We start from the raw sequence: 17,822 nt of genomic DNA on the forward strand, positions 1-17,822 counted from the left end.
AAAAATTTAGTGATTCTCAATTGAAGAGAGATGATATATTTTTATGAAGTTTACCAAAGGGGGCATGGGTTTTAGAAGTTCACAAAACACTGGTAAAGTAAATGCTAACATGGCATAGTCGTGAAGAACATCGACTCCAGTATTCCCCTGGGTTGAAATTCCAAATCTATCCCTTACTAACTAGCTCTGTGACCCTGAACACTTAATCTCCCCAAGCCTTAGTTTTGTCATCAGTAAAATAGGACTTATCATACACATTATCACAGGGCCATTATAGGAATTAGATTTAAAAAGATTGCACATAGGAGGGGAAGAATGAAGGGGAGTAAGTCGGAGGGGGAGACGAACCATGAGGGACGATGGACTCTGGGAAAAACAAACTGAGGGTTCTAGAGGGGAGGGGGGGGGATGGGTTAGCCTGGCGATGGGTATTAAAGAGGGCACATTCTGCGTGGAGCACTGGGTGTTATGCACAAACAATGAATCATGGAACACTACATCAAAAACTAATGATGTAATGTATGGTGATTAACATAATAATTTAAAAAATGAAGAAAAAAAAAAGATTGCACATGAAGCTCCTCCAACAGTGCTTGGCATTTAGCAGGCCTCTAATGAATGATCGCAATTATTACAGCTATTACTAATATCCTTCTCCAAACACAGATACCATGTTACATGCTCCATTACACTGCACAGGGCACTGGAGATGTACACAGGCACTCAAGAAATATTGGCAAATGGTGACGGTAATGATGATAATGAGACAAAGTAATAAGTATCCATGGAATGACGTTTGATTTTTAAAAATTATATACTGACATTCTATGATGTCACCAGCTTTTTCTTTTTGGATCAGAGATTTTTTTTTTTTTAATTCATGAAATACATCACAGATACCAAGAGTGTTTATGATATATGTGTGCTGTTTATATAAAAATTATAATACATTAAACACAGTGAACGTCCGTGTACTCACCACCCAGCTTAGAAAACAGAACATTACCACTCTCTCTGAAATCATCCGGATGCCCCACGCCCTTCCCTGGTAAACCCTCCCTCCCACTTCCCAGGGTAACTGCTACCTTGAACATTACGTTTCTCATGTTTATCATTTCTTGCTTTTTAAAAAACAAAAACAAAACAGCTTGACTGAGATATAATTCACAAATCATAAATCACCACTTAAAGTGTACAATTCAGTGCTTTGTAGCATATTCACAGACATGTGCGACCATCACCACAGTCAATTTTAGAATATTTTTATCACCTCAAAAAGAAACCCTATACCCTTTGGCTACCACAACCATCCCCTCCTGCTCCCCACCCTCGGCTCTAAGCAACCACTAATCTACTTTCTGCCCCTGCAGATTTTCCTGTGCTGGACATTTCATATGAATGAAATCATCTAATATGTGACCTTTTGTGACAGACATCTTTGACTTAACATAATGTTTTCAAGCTTCATCCATGAAGTAGCACGTATCAGTATTTCATTCCTTTTTATGGTGGAATAATATTCCATTGTATGGAGATACAAAATTTTCTTTATCCACTCACCAGCTCATGGACATGTGGGTTGTTGCCACCTTTTGACTGCTATGGATGGTGCCGCTAGGATCATTCCTGCACAATTTTCCTAATGGACATATGTTTTCATTTCTCTTGAGCATGTAATACCTAGGAACGGACTCGCTCAGTCATATGGTAACTCTGTTTAACCTTGTGAGGAACTGGGTTCACCAGCTCTTATACTGATTCCCAGAAGACAAAAAGATAAAAGCTTACAAATGACTTATGATGCTAAACCAACCTATTCAGCCAAAGGTCGACCCTCAGTGCCAGTGGCAACTCCTCATCTACCTTATAAAGAATTACATGCCAATTATTCGTATATGGGCAGGTACCATCTTGTAAGAATGGAAATTTTCTAGCTGTTAAAGACAGCCAGTAGCAAGAAGAGAAGTGGATTTAATAGAATCAAGGTGTCCCCACTCCCTGGCCATTACTGGTTGACTCCTTTCACTTACAGAAGGCCATTTTTAAAACATTTTTCTTTTAGACTCAGTCCATTATTTTTGTGGATGGCAATTCTAATGATGAAACTATCAAAGGTAGAATATAAAAAGGACCAATATTGAAGACTTAAAGAAATAGCAACCCATTAAGCATAGGCTGTTTTTTCAGACTTATTTTCCAGCAAGTGTGTTTGTAAAAATTAAGGAAAATTTACTTCCCACCAAGAGTCTGAACTGCCAGGAATATGTGGATATCATATGATGTGATATCATATGATGACCAGAAAGTGGGCGAGGGGTGGCAAGAGAGAGATTAAGGAACAAAAACTTCATTTGAGAACCTCTGAAATGTGACATTTGGAAACTCTATTCACACCCTCACAAATCACTGCAGGTCTGACGTGTTGGTCTCTAAAGCCTTCGATACAAGAGTGCTAAGGGCATCTGTCTGCGATTTTCCTACTGAATGCCTGCCTTGTTTTCCATGGTCTGCTGCACTCCTCTTTTATTAGTCATGGCTGGATTGATGGGCAGAGAGAGGTGACAGACCAAAGAGTACATTTCTTACCTTTCTGTTAGTATGTAGAGGGGGTTAAGAAGTTGGCCCATACAGAAATGTCTCTGAATTTTAATATGATATTTCTGAGTGTCTTTGACTCATGTTATATACCATTGCTCAGAAAAATGTGGAGTAGGCTTCAGGAAGCAAGGACTCTAAATACCCCATGGTAACTGGCATGAAAATATGCTGACTGCTCATCCCCTCATGTGAACTCCATGTCCCCCTACTCTTGAAGTGCAATAGTTAAGAACAAAGAGAAAATAAGACAAAACTCCTCCTTGTATTGACTATATTTCAGTTTAAAAAAAAGTGAAAAAAAAAATTTAATTCCTCCTTGCAATGACAAATGGACTTGCAAAGTGACAATATATTAAAAAATTGTATTTAGGGTGCCTGAGTGGCTCAGTTGGTTGGGCAGCTGCCTTCGGCTTGGGTCCTGGTTCCAGGGTCCTGGGATCGAGCCCCGAATCGGGCTCCCTGCTTGGTGGGGAGCCTGCTCCTCCCTCTGCCTCTGCCTGCAGCTCCCCCTATTTGTGCTCTCTCTCTCTCTCTCTGTCAAATAAATAAATAAAATTTTTTAAAAATTGTATTTACATTTGAAACAGAGATATCACTGTAATATACTTATATCTCAAAGGAAATACATCTACAAAGGCTTGCACGCTTTCCTAAAATTCAAATGCATTCAGACAATCCATACACACAGACATTAGTACATAGCTTATCAACGAAACTATTCCTATAACACAACATAAACACTTTTTCTTTTCTACTTGGTTCTGTGGTCGAGATTTACAACATTTACAAAACACAAAAATAGTAAAGCAAAGTGTGACCTAACACCCCTTTAGGGATCCTAACATTTTTATCTTTTTTCTTAACCTTGCTGCTGCAGAATTCTTAGATCTTAGAGACGAAGTGATACAGGTAGAATAGGAGATGCTGGAAAAAGAAAATACAGTGGCGATATGTGGAGGCTTAATTTATGTTGGCCAAAACACAATTTTCCCATTTACTGATTCTTTTCACACCAGTCACAGTAAATAGCACAGAACTTCTGGAGACAGCAAAATAACTGATGTTTTACTATTAGCACTTTTCAAATCATTCCTCCTTAGACTGTCACCTTGTGCCAGCTCAAAACAGACTTCACGACTGCAAGTTTCCACTGTGTAATTCCAACATTGCAATATTTTCCTCAAAGAGGTGTGAAACAGGTCAGTGTGCGGAGCTAATAGCATCAAATTGTTATTTAGGGGGAAAGAACGCACAATGTGGACTTGTTAGGATCACAGAATAGGAAGCCAGCCGCATGAGTCTGGAAGCAACTTGAGGACCCAATCCTTCCACAGTGGTCTGTCATGGAAGGACTGTCCCTGAGCAGCTGACAAAGGAATCCAGACTCCTCCTTGCAAGGCCCACAGATCAGCCCTTCACAATCTGCACCCAGCCCAACCTTCCACCTTATGGGCCAAGATCCTTTGGTCCTGTGCCCAAACCAATACTACCTAACTTTCTCAGATGGCACACTGAGGTAAAGGATGAACCGGCCCAGGGCCAAGGGGCTCCGGCCTTAGGACAGAGTCACTGCCTACACAGACCTGTTACCTTGTGTGGCACTGAGGTTGGGAAGTTCCGCCTAGATGCCACCTATGGGAATGTATTCCCGGGTTCCTGGACTTGTCAAGTCACCATCACAACTCTGTGCTGTGGCGTATGCCATTCCCTCCCCCGGAACACCATCCCCCCTCTGAAAAAATAAATAGTTGTTGTTCTTCAAGATTCCATTCAGATATCACCAGCGCAGCCCTTAGCCTGAAGAAAGGGAGACTCTTTCCTGTTCCCTCAGGGCAATTTTCACCCACAATAAGCCTTTTTCCCTATCTGTCTCCTGTGCTGCAAGTAAGCCTGTGGAGGGCTTATTTACTTCTGCAGCCCTGGAGGTAAGCACCGTGCCTGGCAAATCATAGGTGCTCCACTGCCGTTCTCTGAAATAATTTAGAACTCATCCAAAGCACGAGGAGAACAGAGTGATTTCAGAACCAATCTCTAGCAAACAGGGATTTATTCTGAAGCCTATGTGTTCAATTTCACTTGTGGTGGTGCTTGCCATTTATGGAATCCTGAAGAAATTCTTTAAAGCCTCCTTCTGAAACCCAGCATGCAGTCTAGAAGATCTCAAGCAGATGTGAACAGCAGCACGCAAATTCCCTGGGCCCCTGAGTCTCCCTCCCTCTTGGAGGCCAGTTTAGCTGGAGGCCAATCAATCACAAGAGTCCTGGTCTCACCCTGAAATCCAGCAACATTCAGCATCTAGAAATCTATGTCCTAAAGAAATAATCAGCAATGCATGAGCAATTATGTTCAAGGTTATTAAATGTAGCATTATTTGTAACAGCACAAATTGGAAATGGCCTAAATGTTCAACAACAGGGGATTAGTTAAATAAATTATGAACATCTCAATGCTGGAATACTAAGCAACCATTAAAAAAATCATGTTGATAAGAATTTTTCATGACATAATAAAGATTACTGCCAAAAAGTACAGAATAAACAACACTATATACAGTTTTATCCAATTTAATTAATAGAAACATATATATGAGTGTCTGCATAAATAAGACTAGAAGGAAATATACTAATGTGTTTGGTGGTGTCTATATCTGAACGATGGAATAATGAGTGGTAATAAACTTTACTTTCCTCTCCATTCCCTTTCAGTGTTTTCCAGGTTTCCACTACTAAGTATGCTCTACTTTTGCAGAAAGTAGGAGGTTGAAGTAAGATGGGATGGAAAAAAATCAAAGCAGAAGGAAATGAAGAATGCTCATTGATGGGTTGTCCTGCTCTGGGCTGCACATAATTGTCCAGCCAGGTTCTGGGAAACAGGTCCATTGTCAGTGTCCCAGGACACATAAATAGTAAGGCTCTTCCAGGAATATGTACACAAGGATGCCCAAGATCTGACCTAGCTTCCAGTAAATTTACCAGACTCAAAAATGGATCTAGGGATTGACAGACTTTCTTGAATTGGTAGAAACCATACTCTGGACCCATAATTCTCCTTCCATTCTAGGACTAAGCCAAAGACCTAAAATTATGAGTTTTCTGAATTTCATATTTAGAAATATACAGCGGTTTGAAGATATCACACCAAATTCTTCTCCTGAAGTCCTCATTTTCCTCATAGAAAATGCTAGATCCAGATCTCTGCCAGAAAGACATTTCTTCCCCATCTATATTCTCCTAATACTCCATTTTGTAAATAAAATAAAATTCTATTTTATTCTTAATGTTGTTGAAAAAATACTTTCTAGAAACACTCAAAATGAGGAAGAGATTGATCAGGACAACGAGGGGTAGATGGTGTCACAAAAGGTGACAGGAGAGTCTCCTGAGCATCACATGCTCCAAAGAAGCCAAATGAAATGAGACAGAGCCCAAAAGCACCCTTTGGATTAGGCTTCTAGTGAGCAATGATGATCTTTACCAGAGTGATTCAGGCAGAACCAATGTCAGATTCACATAGGGTAAAAACTCCGAACAATTCTTTCAGGGGCCTGTCTAAGAATGGCAGAACATAGGCCAGTGATCACACAGATCAACAGAAGAATTCAAATCTGTGTTTGAAGCTACGGTGAAGGACACGCAGAAAAGGAGACCAGTGAAAATTCAGGACAAAGGGGAATAATGGTGGAGCAGGTCTAGCCCTGGAAGAAAAGAAAGAGGGGCTAAGAACCAGAGCCTAGTGAGAGATCACTCTTGAGTAAGAGGCAGCTTATCTTCTGGAGCTCAACCTGGTGATTCTCACCCGGGGAGCACATCAGAATCTCTTGAGAAGATTTTACAACCACCACACATTTGGACCACACCTGCTGACCTATCATCTTCAAGGACAGGGAGCAGGCTAATAATGTTTTAAAGTTCCCATGTGATTCTGAGGCACACAAATGGGGAAAGAGGAGAGGGTGAGTTCAGAGGGAAACATGTCCATGGGTCTAAGGGCAGAAAACTGAAGGAAGAGAGGATTCAAAGTTCTGTCAACTTCGGAGGTAGGTCATACTGAGAATGGAGGCAGGAGGTGAGCAGAGCAGTGAAGTCTTAGAATGGTCTCTGGGTATGGCTCAGAGCAAGGCATCTGGGAGCAGGAGGTGGGAGCAGCCATCGTATGGAATGTCCAGGAGCGCCAATGAACACCATGGAATTGTTTCTCACCAGTAGGGCTCAGCGGTGCAGAGACCCAGTGAGAAGCAGATGGTCAGATGAATCTAAATGTGGGAGTTTCACAGGGAATTGGCATAAAAGAACAAAGAAGCAATTTCATGTCAACCTCATAGGGCTGTTGGAAGAATTAAATAATGTATTTAAACATAGCCCAGTGTCTCACACAAAATGAAAGCTCAATAAACGTTAGCTATTATTGTCATTGTTGCTACTGCTATTGTTATTTATTTCTGGAATCAGGCAAAGTGATCCCTGTTTCTTAGGGACCTACAAAATATAAGTCAGCAGTTACTCCTCAATTAACAGGAAAATTCACAAACTAAGTGGGGTGTTAAACCCTTCAAACAAGAGACGCTAATGACGACGTATTTCTATAGGTTTCCACTTATGCTTACTTTTGAATGGTCGGTGGTTGAGCATTCTTGTGATAATGACTAGAGATAACTGGTACCATTGTTACCACAAATATGGCAGCACAAAAGATTTAAAAAATTGAATGGAAAATAACGCTGTCTTTAGAAAGTCCACGTGAGGCTGTTTTCGGGTAAGACATTCGGAGCCTGTGTATTCCATTATTCCTGCCCCACCTCATTTTAAAAGGATCTGTGGAGGTGGTCAAAGACACATGCAGAACAAAATTAAGAAAAAAAAGTGAAGCAATTAGTCTAAGGAAAACTAAAGAGTAGGGAAATATATATTTGGCGCCCAACGGAAATGAATGGACATGCTAACAGGCCCTTTTTCTTGATGCCAGTAGTGGGTGTCAAACTTGGCTGTGAATCACCTAGCAGTGAACGCAAAGAGAAAAGCAGGACCCACAGCATAACAACTCGTAGTTTCCAGGAGTAAGAGAAAATGCTGGGACTGCTGTTTCTGAAGTATAAATATTTCTTCTTTTATACATTGACTGACAAGAATACAGTGAACAATGTCTACAATATCATCCTTATAGCAACACTTAGCTAATTAAAAGATATCATTCTTTCATCTTCAAAAACACTCTTAATTCCTGGAAAAAGAGACTAGGTACCAGAATCAAAGCTTAACTTTCCAAAATTCAGAATTTTGTTCTATATTGTTTATTAGTCCTTTTGGTTCCATAGTAGGCAGAACCACTTAGAAACATATCCAGTTCAAATCTATTAATGTTTCTCCTTTTTGGAGGAAATAAATTCACACATTATACATGTCCAATATGATCACTCCTCTACAAACAAAGTGTAATTTCCAACCTAGAATTCCTTACCAAAGAAAGCCATTCAAACAAAAAATCATGACAACATGATAATGACATGGTCAGACAGGCAGTGTCTAAAAATTATCCACCCTTTCTCTGAAAGTAACTGAAAGATGTGCTGCTTGACAATAAGGGAGTAAACTAAGAAAGAGAGGACATGGGATCCAGGAAAGATCCAACACAGAGGGGCAAAAGATGGCGGTGAAAGGGAAGCCCGGGGTCAGGCTGAGGGCACAGGCATTCCACTTGGAGTGATCAGAGGCTCCAGAAGAAATGACTCCAAGCAGATGGAAGAGCAGAATACCTGCTGTAGCTAAATATACAGTGACCAGGCAGTTCATACACAGGGCAGGAGTGTAAGGATCTGCTGGTCATAGATGACCACACGAGATACCAACCATATAAGCAAGAGCTCTGCATTACGAAAGGGAGGGAATTACTCCATACCTCCATTTCCGACATAAATAAACAATAAGAAATTCATAAAAATGGCTACTTACAGGAGGCAGAGGGAAATGAATAGGTTAGGACAAGCACAGAAGTGAGACTTTTTCAAGTCTACCTTTTATGTTGTTTTAATTTTTGGACCATGTGCATGTATTACCTACTCAAAAATAACTAAAAAGAAAAGAAATATTCAAAGTGAACAAAGAGAAAAGAATGTTGATTCCTTTAAAAAAAAATTACTTGTGCTGGTTTTTCACAGCAACAACTGTTGACCTACACCTGACTTTCTGTGTCGCACACATCTACAGAGAATCAAAGGCAAAAGGTCACAGGACGGGGCTACAGCCTTGAAAATGAAATCAGTGTAGATAAGAGAAGTGGGGAGAAGCATTTCCAATTTATCAAAACATGAAATACAGCCAGTCGGTTTCTATACAAGTAATACTGGCTATGTACCTGTCGTAGGACCTATGTCCATGAATAGAAATGGGGTACCAAGTTGTTCTTCCTGGGGGGACTACTGGAGTTCTGAGGGGTAAGTCTTTGTCAAGCTAGGCTGCTCTGCTCATCGCTGGGGGTTTAGCAACCCTGGCCCCGGCCCACCGAACGCCATTATGAGTTCCCACTCATCGTGACCACCAAAATTGCCAGCCCCGGCACCCCACATCTCCAAAAGCCTCTACTCCTGACTGAGAACCACGGTATGCAATAAGTAAAAAGAATTAAAATTAAAACTTGCCAACTTTTTTCCCATCACTGCAGCTAATTTTCATCAGTTAATTAATTTAATGAATTTTCATAACACATTCGTTAAGAAATCATGAGCAATCTGATCTGACAAATGTTTGACTGTTACTAAAAATAGTTGTGCCTTGAGTTTAAAAAAAAAACTGATGTAAAGAAAATCTGAGGAATCTAGAATCCCTGCCAGCTTTCAGTCAAACCTACTTCGCAGAGTGCACAGTTTAATTTTTTTTAAGTTCATATATATTCACTCATTGATTATGCTAATTAAATCTCTTAAGAGTCCTGTAAGCTTGGCAAGGAAAATATTATTTTCTCCATTTTCACAGGCAGGGAGTCTAAGGCTCAGAGTAGTTAAGTGATTTTTCCAAGCCCATAATTGACAGAACTTGGGGAAGAAACCAGAACTTTTGGTTGCCAGGCTGGTGGTTTTTTTTTTTTTTCTCTCTCTCTCTAGATAGTATTTCCTCTATGCCAAGCCGGTAACACATTGAGTCAATTCAAACATTTAACTCAATAATTATAAATTCAAAATATAGCAGCCTCTTTGTACATAGTTAAGCAGAGATAATGGTCCTCAGGACAGTGTGACTTGAAAACCAAAAAAGCCGACTTTATAAGCCCACACAGGTGGTAGAAGGTGGGTGCAGCTATTATTCCATTTTATAGGTGAGGAAATGGAGGTAGAGCAAGGGGGAAGCACTGTGTTAAAGGTCACACATTCATAAGAGTGGGATTTGAATGCAGGCAGTCCAACCCCGAAGGGAAAACTTAAAATAAATTAAATTTAAAAATAAATCACAAGAAAAATTGGTAGGTGGAATGCTTTAGATATGCAATGAAACGTTCTCTTTAGCTTTGTAAATAAATCAGTAGCCCTCATTAAATTTAGTTGATTTGTGAAAGTGATGTCACAGTATAGAAACAATCATGCAGAGATGCCTGGCGGGCTGGGTCCTTAGAGCGCGCGACTCTTGATCCTGGGGGCTCCTGAGTTCAAGCCCCACGTTGGGAGTGGAGAATTCTTAAAAATAAAAAAATGAAAAAAATCTTTTTTTTTAAAGATTGTATTTATTTATTTGCAAGAGAGAGCACAAGCAGGGGGAGCGGCAGGCAGAGGGAGAAGCAGGCTCTCCGCTGAGCAGGGAGCCCAATGCGGGGCTCGATCCCAGGACCCTGGGATCATAAGCTGAGCCAAAGGCAGAGGCTTAACCGACTGAGCCGCCCAGGCGCCCCAGAAAATTAAAAAAAAAAAAAAAAAAAAAAAACAGAAACAGGGACAAATGGGTGGCTCAGTGGGTTAAGCATCCAACTCTTGATCTCAGCTCAGGTCTTGATCTCAGGGTCATGAGTTCAAGCCCCACACTGCGCTCCATGTTGGGTGTGGAGCCTACTTAAAAAAGAAAAAAAAGGAAACAATCACGCGGCTAGTCCTTTGTCAAATTAACCAGTACTTTAACTACTCAAGTAGCAGACAGTAAGTTATTGATTTTCTACTCCAATAATGCTTCTGTGAAAACAAAATAACTCTGAAATAATTAAATAAGACTCTTGGACATCTTATATGGATGACATGAAAGGACTTAAAATTTTTCTACCCTAAACCTACCAATGTATAGCTTGAAAAGACTAAATAAGTAAATGCACAAAGAACTCCCTAATACCGATTTGGCACAAGATTGCAACAATAATAATGCAAGGCAAACAGCAGTCAAGAAAATAAATCCACTTAGTTCCAACAACTTCAAAAAAATGGAGAAGTTGAGTCCATTCTACTCCACGTAGCAGGTTATGATGGTCATGATGCATAACCAGTGCAGAAGATGATGTTTCCTCCCCCTTCAATTTCTACAGAGCCTCTCAAAATTCTATTTTTTTAACCAAATTTAATCTCTAGAAATAAGGGTATGACATCCTACTAGGAAATTCTACTTAAAATGGAAATTCACAGTTGTCAGATAGTTTAACAGAAAGGGTCATGCTCGTGTCTGATAATCCAAACCAGGTCAAGGGCAAGTGAGAAATTAAGGAAAAGCTCGAGCTCTAGCTAAAGAAATCGCTTGTCTGACTTCTCAGAGGAACTAGAGCTCTACAGAGGTAAGAACAAAAGGGCTGGAGAAAAGGCAGAGTTAGTAAAACTCTATGTGGCCTAAACCCTGTGATAATTTATGTTTGATGCCACAGTATAGGTTGACAAGTATATTTGGGTCTACAGTACCAGGATTACAAACACGCAATCGAGCTAATAATTAGGTAGTCAATGATCCATGACTAAAGAAGAGCTAGAAGAAAAAACACAGCGTCTACCTGCTATTGATTCACTGGTGGTCCCTGCTGCCACCAGACATTCATTAATCACAGAACCTTACCCTGTCTTCCTAGATGACAGAAATCTGACACCAGCGTGCATTCCAGGAGCTGCCTGGCAGGGCTCTGGAGCCAGATCAACACAGAGTCGGGGATGGAGAAGAACCCAGAGTTCTGCAGTGTGCAGCAGACACTCCACATACCAAGAGCAAGCATGGTCCAAAGGCTCTCTAGAAAAGATCCCCTAGATTAACCATCCGGAGAAAGAGACCATGTTCCCATTTTACAGATGGCAAACAGAAGCACCCAGAAGTGTGATATTCTTCAGTTCGCTGGGTCAATACTGAACACCTGAGACAGCAAGCCTAGTAATTTGCTGACAAGGATCATAATAGATCCCATAAGACTCAGGCCAAAGGAAAAGGGGAAGAAGGCAGAAGAGGAGTGTAGCAGGCCCTTCCAGCCATGCTTAGGTTGAGGGGTGGAAGTGGGGAGAGGTAGAAGAGCACAGGAAGAAGCCCTTCCAGTAATGGACAGGAGAGGCAAGGTCAGGAGGAGTTAGGAGGGGATGGGGACTGGGAGGGTGGTCTCCACTGCTGTTTAGTGGGTGAAAGGAGGGGGGAAAGAAAGCAGAAGAAAGAACAGCAGAAAAAGCTGTTAAGCTAAAGAAAGTGGGAGAGAGAAGTGGAAGAGAACAAGAGTGGCTCCCATAGCAGTCAGTGTGGAAAGGGAGGAAGGTAGGCACAGGGAATGATGAGGATCTTGGCAGGTGTCATAAGAAGAATGCAAACATCTATCTAGATGACCTTCAACAGTGCTAAGATTCTATTAACTTTCCAGAATTATCTGTTCCAAATTTAGAAACTCTTTTACTTGTGAAGTGAAAACTGCCTTGTTGCTGTGGTCCATTTTCTCTCGTTTTAAATGGAGTCGGGTTGGGGGACAGCTGACCACCATTACTGAAATAATAATTTTCACTGGCTTCATAGCACCTTGAATAGTCTGGGGGGCAAACACTCCCCCTCCCCTGTTCCGCATTGGCAGGGAGGGCAAGCCAGGCAATGAAGCAGCACCTACCCTCTGCAAATCGGCACTCAGTACATGCATGCCCTTTAGTGGGACAACAGAACTTACACCTCCGTTTTCCGGGGGAACAGAAACATTCAGGAGTTTAACGTTTTTAACTTGAATCTAACAAGTGTTTTGAGGCTCTGGCTATAGGCTAGATTTCCCTGAGTGTGCACAGGGAAACACCAGGACATCCCACTATGGAACACATGAGAATCGAAGAGCTGTGAGCTGTGCGCATCTACCTCATCAGGCTCATCCGAGCATCCGCTGCATCAGCAACAGTCCAGAAAGGAAGGAGTCCAGGTGCCTCATGGCTGCTTCTTGTCTCCAGTGCCTTCAGTAATTACGGTTCTGAGTCAGCTTTCATAACCCGCAGTGAGTGACACACCTACTCTGAAGCACACATTCCGATATAACAAAGCCCATAAAAGGCTAAAGATAAAAGAGAAAATCATAACAGTATGATGGGAATCATAACAAGATATAATTTCCATAAAAATCATCTCGGTGGCAGCTTCTTCTAAAAAAAGGAGCAAAGTAAACATAATATCCCTCGCATTATGTTTATGTTCTGTACCTGGTATAAACTCTATTTCTTCATTAAATAGAAGGGAGGAAAAAGTCTACATAAGGAGCTAAAATACTACATGAGGAATTTTTTTTCCCATTCAATTTGGAAAGTTTTTGCAAAAGTGGATCATTTATTTATGGAAGCCTTAACTTTCTCATCTTATTTAATGAGGAAAGCTTTAGCTTTGATGAAGGGAAAAGACCACAGTGACTCATTTAGCCAGGAAGGGAAGCTTAGGCAAGGGTGGAGACCAAGACTCATCAGGGAAGGCCCTTACAATAAGGAGGCTTGGGTAGTGGCCATCAGATTCATTCTGCCACTAAGGACCCTTCCTTGGCATCAGAAGATGGGCATTCTCTTCTCTTTGGGCTAGGAAGACACCAGAAAGCAGGCAGACATGGATCAAACCCAGGTACTGGCACTCATTAGCTGCCTCGGTTGTGTGACTTAATCTCCCTGAGCCTCAGGTCCTTTGATGGTCAGATGAGAATGAGACCAGTACCTGCCTCAGTGGGTCGTGGTGGTGACGTGAAATGTTAATGGTTTGGGCTTGTACAACACATAACAGGCATCTTCCACTTCCCCTTACCTCCCTGCAACCCCACGCCAACAGAACAGTATGTTAACCATCTCTAAATTTCACTTTCCTCAGCTGCAAACTGATGAAGGCTAATATATGGGAAAGCATTAAATCTATGTACCGATGTTAGGAAATATTATTAGTAGCAACCAGCACTCCTCCCCCAAAACTGTATTTCATGGAAGAAGAGAGTAAGAAGCCTCTCTCAGGCAGTTTCTCCCCCACTTGCTTACCACTAAATGTTGATATACTTTTATATTAGTATCCCCTGAGAGGGATTAAACCATGGTTTATAGTTATTTTCATTTTCATTTTGTGCATTTAATTAATGCTTTTATTTCCGTGCTCATACTCTGGGGCAAAATCTGAGAAAACCAGAATTTGAAATGCTAAAGATAAATATTAACAGTAAGCACCTTGATTTTTACTTCTCCTTGCACCCACAATCCAAAAGGGATATTTAGAAAACACACAAGATTAAAAAAAAAAAAAAAACAAGCATCAAGAGAAAAAGAATTGTAGGACGCCTGGGTGGCTCAGTCATTTAAGCATCTGCCTTCTGCTCAGGTCATGGTCCCAGGGTTCTGGGATCGAGACCCACACTGGGCTCCTGCTCCACGGAAGCCTGCTTCTCTCCCTCTCCCACTCCCCCTGTTTGTGTTCCCTCTCTCGCTGTGTCTCTCTCTGTCAAATAAATAAATAAAATCTTAAAAAAAAAGAAAAAGAAATGTGAGTTTGCCTGGGGTGAAACATGCCTTAGAGTCCTCAGCGCCTAGCAAAGGGCCCAGTACTTTCTCCATCTGGAGAAATAACACAACTTCAATCTACCATCACCCATTAATGAAAAGAAAAAGTTAAAAACTCAATCTGAAAGGCACTAACATCCTTCTACTGATAGGCATTTCCACTGAGTAAATAAGAGGGCCATCTGTAGCCTATAGATGTGCATGGCCTTCAACTCTGAGCTATTTAAAATACACAGACCTTAAGCCCCATTACCTGTACTGTTGAGAAGATAACCTTGATGGACAGGCAAAGCCTGGGATCAAACCTCATCCCACCATCTCCTACACACCACACATGCCTCATGGCTTTCAGAGACACCCCAGTGCACCTAGTCACTCTGAATTGTATTCTCATTCAGGACGCCAAATGTTAAATAATCATAATCAAGACCAAAAATTCTGGAGCTTTCTCTCTCTCTCCATTCTTAGTACAAGCACCACTTTTTCCCCTAATGGCTAATCATTTTTCCTCTCTCCTTTCTGCCAATCTCTGGGTTCTTCCCACCTGCCCCAGTGTTTCTTCTGGCCAGTGCAACACTAGCTTTGCATGGATATCATGCCAGAGAATGGAAATTTATATTCACAATTTTGTAACAAACAAGTAAGGCAAAGTTAAATAGAGAGAAATCAGAAGCCTGATGAGAGCAGCAATTTATACAGGGTTCTTTGGTCCGTGAGGAATCTTAAAAGAACCCCAACATCAATCTAAAGAGGTTCCCAGCATCTGGCTATAGAAATATACACTTCCGGACTGTCAAAGCATCTCCTCTGACAGTGAAGAATAAAACATCTCCTTACTCTGGTTATCTGATGCTGGATAACCAACCACTTCAAAACTCAGTGGCTCAAAATAACATCTTTTTACTATCATTCATGGTTCTAGGAGCTTGCTTCCAATCTAAAGCTGGAATCACCTGAAGGTTTTTCCTCACATGTCTGGCACCTTGCTGAGATCACTGTTTGGCATCCCTCTCTGCACACAACCTCTCCAACCAAGTGTCTTGAGCTTCCTCCCAGCATGGCCATCTCAGAGTAGCCAGACTTCCTACATGGCAGTTGGCTTCTCCCAGGGCAAGTGTTCTGATACACAGGAAATGAAGGCTGCAGGCTCTTAAAACCTTTGCCCAGAAAACTGGCACAGAGTCACTTCTGCCATACTTTATACAACAAAGCAGTCATCAGACCCGTTCAGATTGAACAGACCCCAGTTCTCAAGAGAAGAGCTGAGTTTGAAGACAGGCATTACCACCCTACGCTCAGATAGCCTTGCATGGTCTCTGTCACAAACGTAGGGCTGATGACAGACTGAGCCCCAGTGGATCAGATTTGTGCACATGTAGATACCCACTCCCACGAGACATCATAATCTAAATGCTGGGAGATAGAGGCACTGGTCAACTGTGCTAGTTAGCTATTTACAGTGCTTTCATTGCAGTGCGGGTCACCAAAGTTGGGGAAGTGATTAGAAAGAAAGAGTAAAAGAGTTTTCTTTGATCACTAACAATCATCAAATTTACATATTTACTGCATGTGTTTTAAAGTCTTCTGGGTTTGGGGTGCCCAGGTAGCTCAGTTGGTTAAGCGACTGCCTTTGGCTTGGGTCATGATCCTGGAGTCCTAGAATCTAGTCCCACATCTGGCTCCCGGCTAGCGGGGTGCCTGCTTCTCCCTCTGACCCTCTCCTCTCTCATGCTGTTTCTCTCTCTCTCTCTCTCTCTCTCTCTCTCAAATAAATAAATAAATAAATAAATAAATAAATAAAATCTTTTTAAAAAATAAATAAATAAAAATAATAAAATAAATTAAAGTCTTCTGGGTTTAAAAAAAAACAAATACCATTGGTAATTTCATGGAGGTGCAATAGGTTTAGCTTCAAATTTTGATCATTATAGGAGTTCACTGCTCATCTTCTTGTACTGGTTCTCCAAGTGCAAATGAATGGATAATTAGTTACTAGACAGATTTTCAGGACATTAGCAATGTAATCCTGAGCGTGAATTCCTATTGTGAATATTCATTTAGATAAGCTGCCAAACTTCAGGTTATTTTAAATTAGATCCAGAAATCAATCCCACTAGTACTGGAGACTAGATCTGTATATAAAACTGTTCATTAAAGCCAGGCAAGAAAGAAGTAACTCCTGGAAAGGCCAACTGAGCAATTACACCAAAGCTTATCCCTACCAGTGACTCGTCAATGACTATCTCTGGCATTCTAGGCCCTAGAAGAACACACAAAGGACAAGGCAAGGAGTTTTCTGTTTTAGATGACTATTAAGCCCTGTGGGAGTTGGTTCTCTTTGAATCCATTGTCTTCCCCCTTCCTGATAACTGCAACCAAGTAGGTGGCTTTTTTGCCCTGCTTCTCTGGTTTCATAACTGCCTATTTCAAATTTGCTGAGTGACGTCTTCAGAAATCTCAAACCATCAATTACTTGAGTTCATCCTTGCCCCACACAGTCAAAATAAGGTAGGGCAGCTCCAGTAACTCTTCAGTGTGGGGAAAAGCAGCTCTTCCCTGGTAAGGACAAGGCGAGGGGGACGGTGAGGCAACATCAAGTTCTTCTTGCTTCACCAGCGTCAGGTGGCCAGGGTACAGCACGAAACAACAACTTACGATGACTGGGACCGGCATGGAGGAGAGGGTGCATAGTATCAACATGGAAACCGGGTTAAGAAAATCCCAGGGAAAAAGAGCTATCTGATCAACACATACAAACCAGAATGAATTCTCAAAGATGTTGCCTTTTTTGTGTGTGCAAGAACTTAAGCCTTTTTTTGAGCACCAGAAAAGTTACAGCCGACAGAAGGATTTGGTGATAGAAAATAAGAAGAAGAAAATTAATCATGAAAGAGCCATTCATTGAGCCCTTAAAATAATGCCAGGTAGACACTATGACTAATCCCATTTTACACATGAGAAAAATGGAACACGAACCATACATTTAATAACCTGTCCAAGAGCACTTAGCAAGCCAGGGAGCAGAGCTGGCCAGCAATTAAGTTTATACTCTTAACTACCACTAGTATAGAGGAAGAAAAGGGGTTTTCTGATGAGACAAGGCTAGTTTCTAATCCCAACTCCACCATTACTGTGCTAGTCATGTGACTTTAATTGTTAACCTCTCTGAGCCTCAGTTTCCCCACCAACAAAAGGGAGATACCACTTAGTTCTTTCAATTGCTGGGAATTCCCAGAACATAGACGGTTTTCAATAAATGATAGCTATTTTTATTATGCAGGCCAGAGGGAAAATGGTCCAGTTAAACTAAAAT

General features: G+C 41.3%; 1 protein-coding gene across 8 annotated transcripts in view; it reads right to left on the bottom strand.

Annotated features, from left to right (window-relative positions):
• The window catches only part of TNIK (TRAF2 and NCK interacting kinase), a 380,205-nt gene that overhangs the window by 322,259 nt on the left and 40,124 nt on the right, over positions 1–17,822 (bottom strand). The window contains exon 1 of one of the 8 annotated variants that reach the window (XM_027583494.2): positions 12,855–12,950. The exons of the other annotated variants lie outside the window; for them this stretch is intronic. The gene's annotated coding sequence lies outside the window, so the exon portion shown is untranslated. Of the gene's footprint in view, positions 1–12,854; positions 12,951–17,822 lie in introns of those variants that run through there. 8 annotated transcript variants of the gene reach the window in all.

The sequence above is a fragment of the Zalophus californianus genome, chromosome 1 (genome assembly GCF_009762305.2).
Source record: "Zalophus californianus isolate mZalCal1 chromosome 1, mZalCal1.pri.v2, whole genome shotgun sequence".
In the NCBI taxonomy this organism is placed as follows: Eukaryota; Metazoa; Chordata; class Mammalia; order Carnivora; family Otariidae; genus Zalophus; species Zalophus californianus.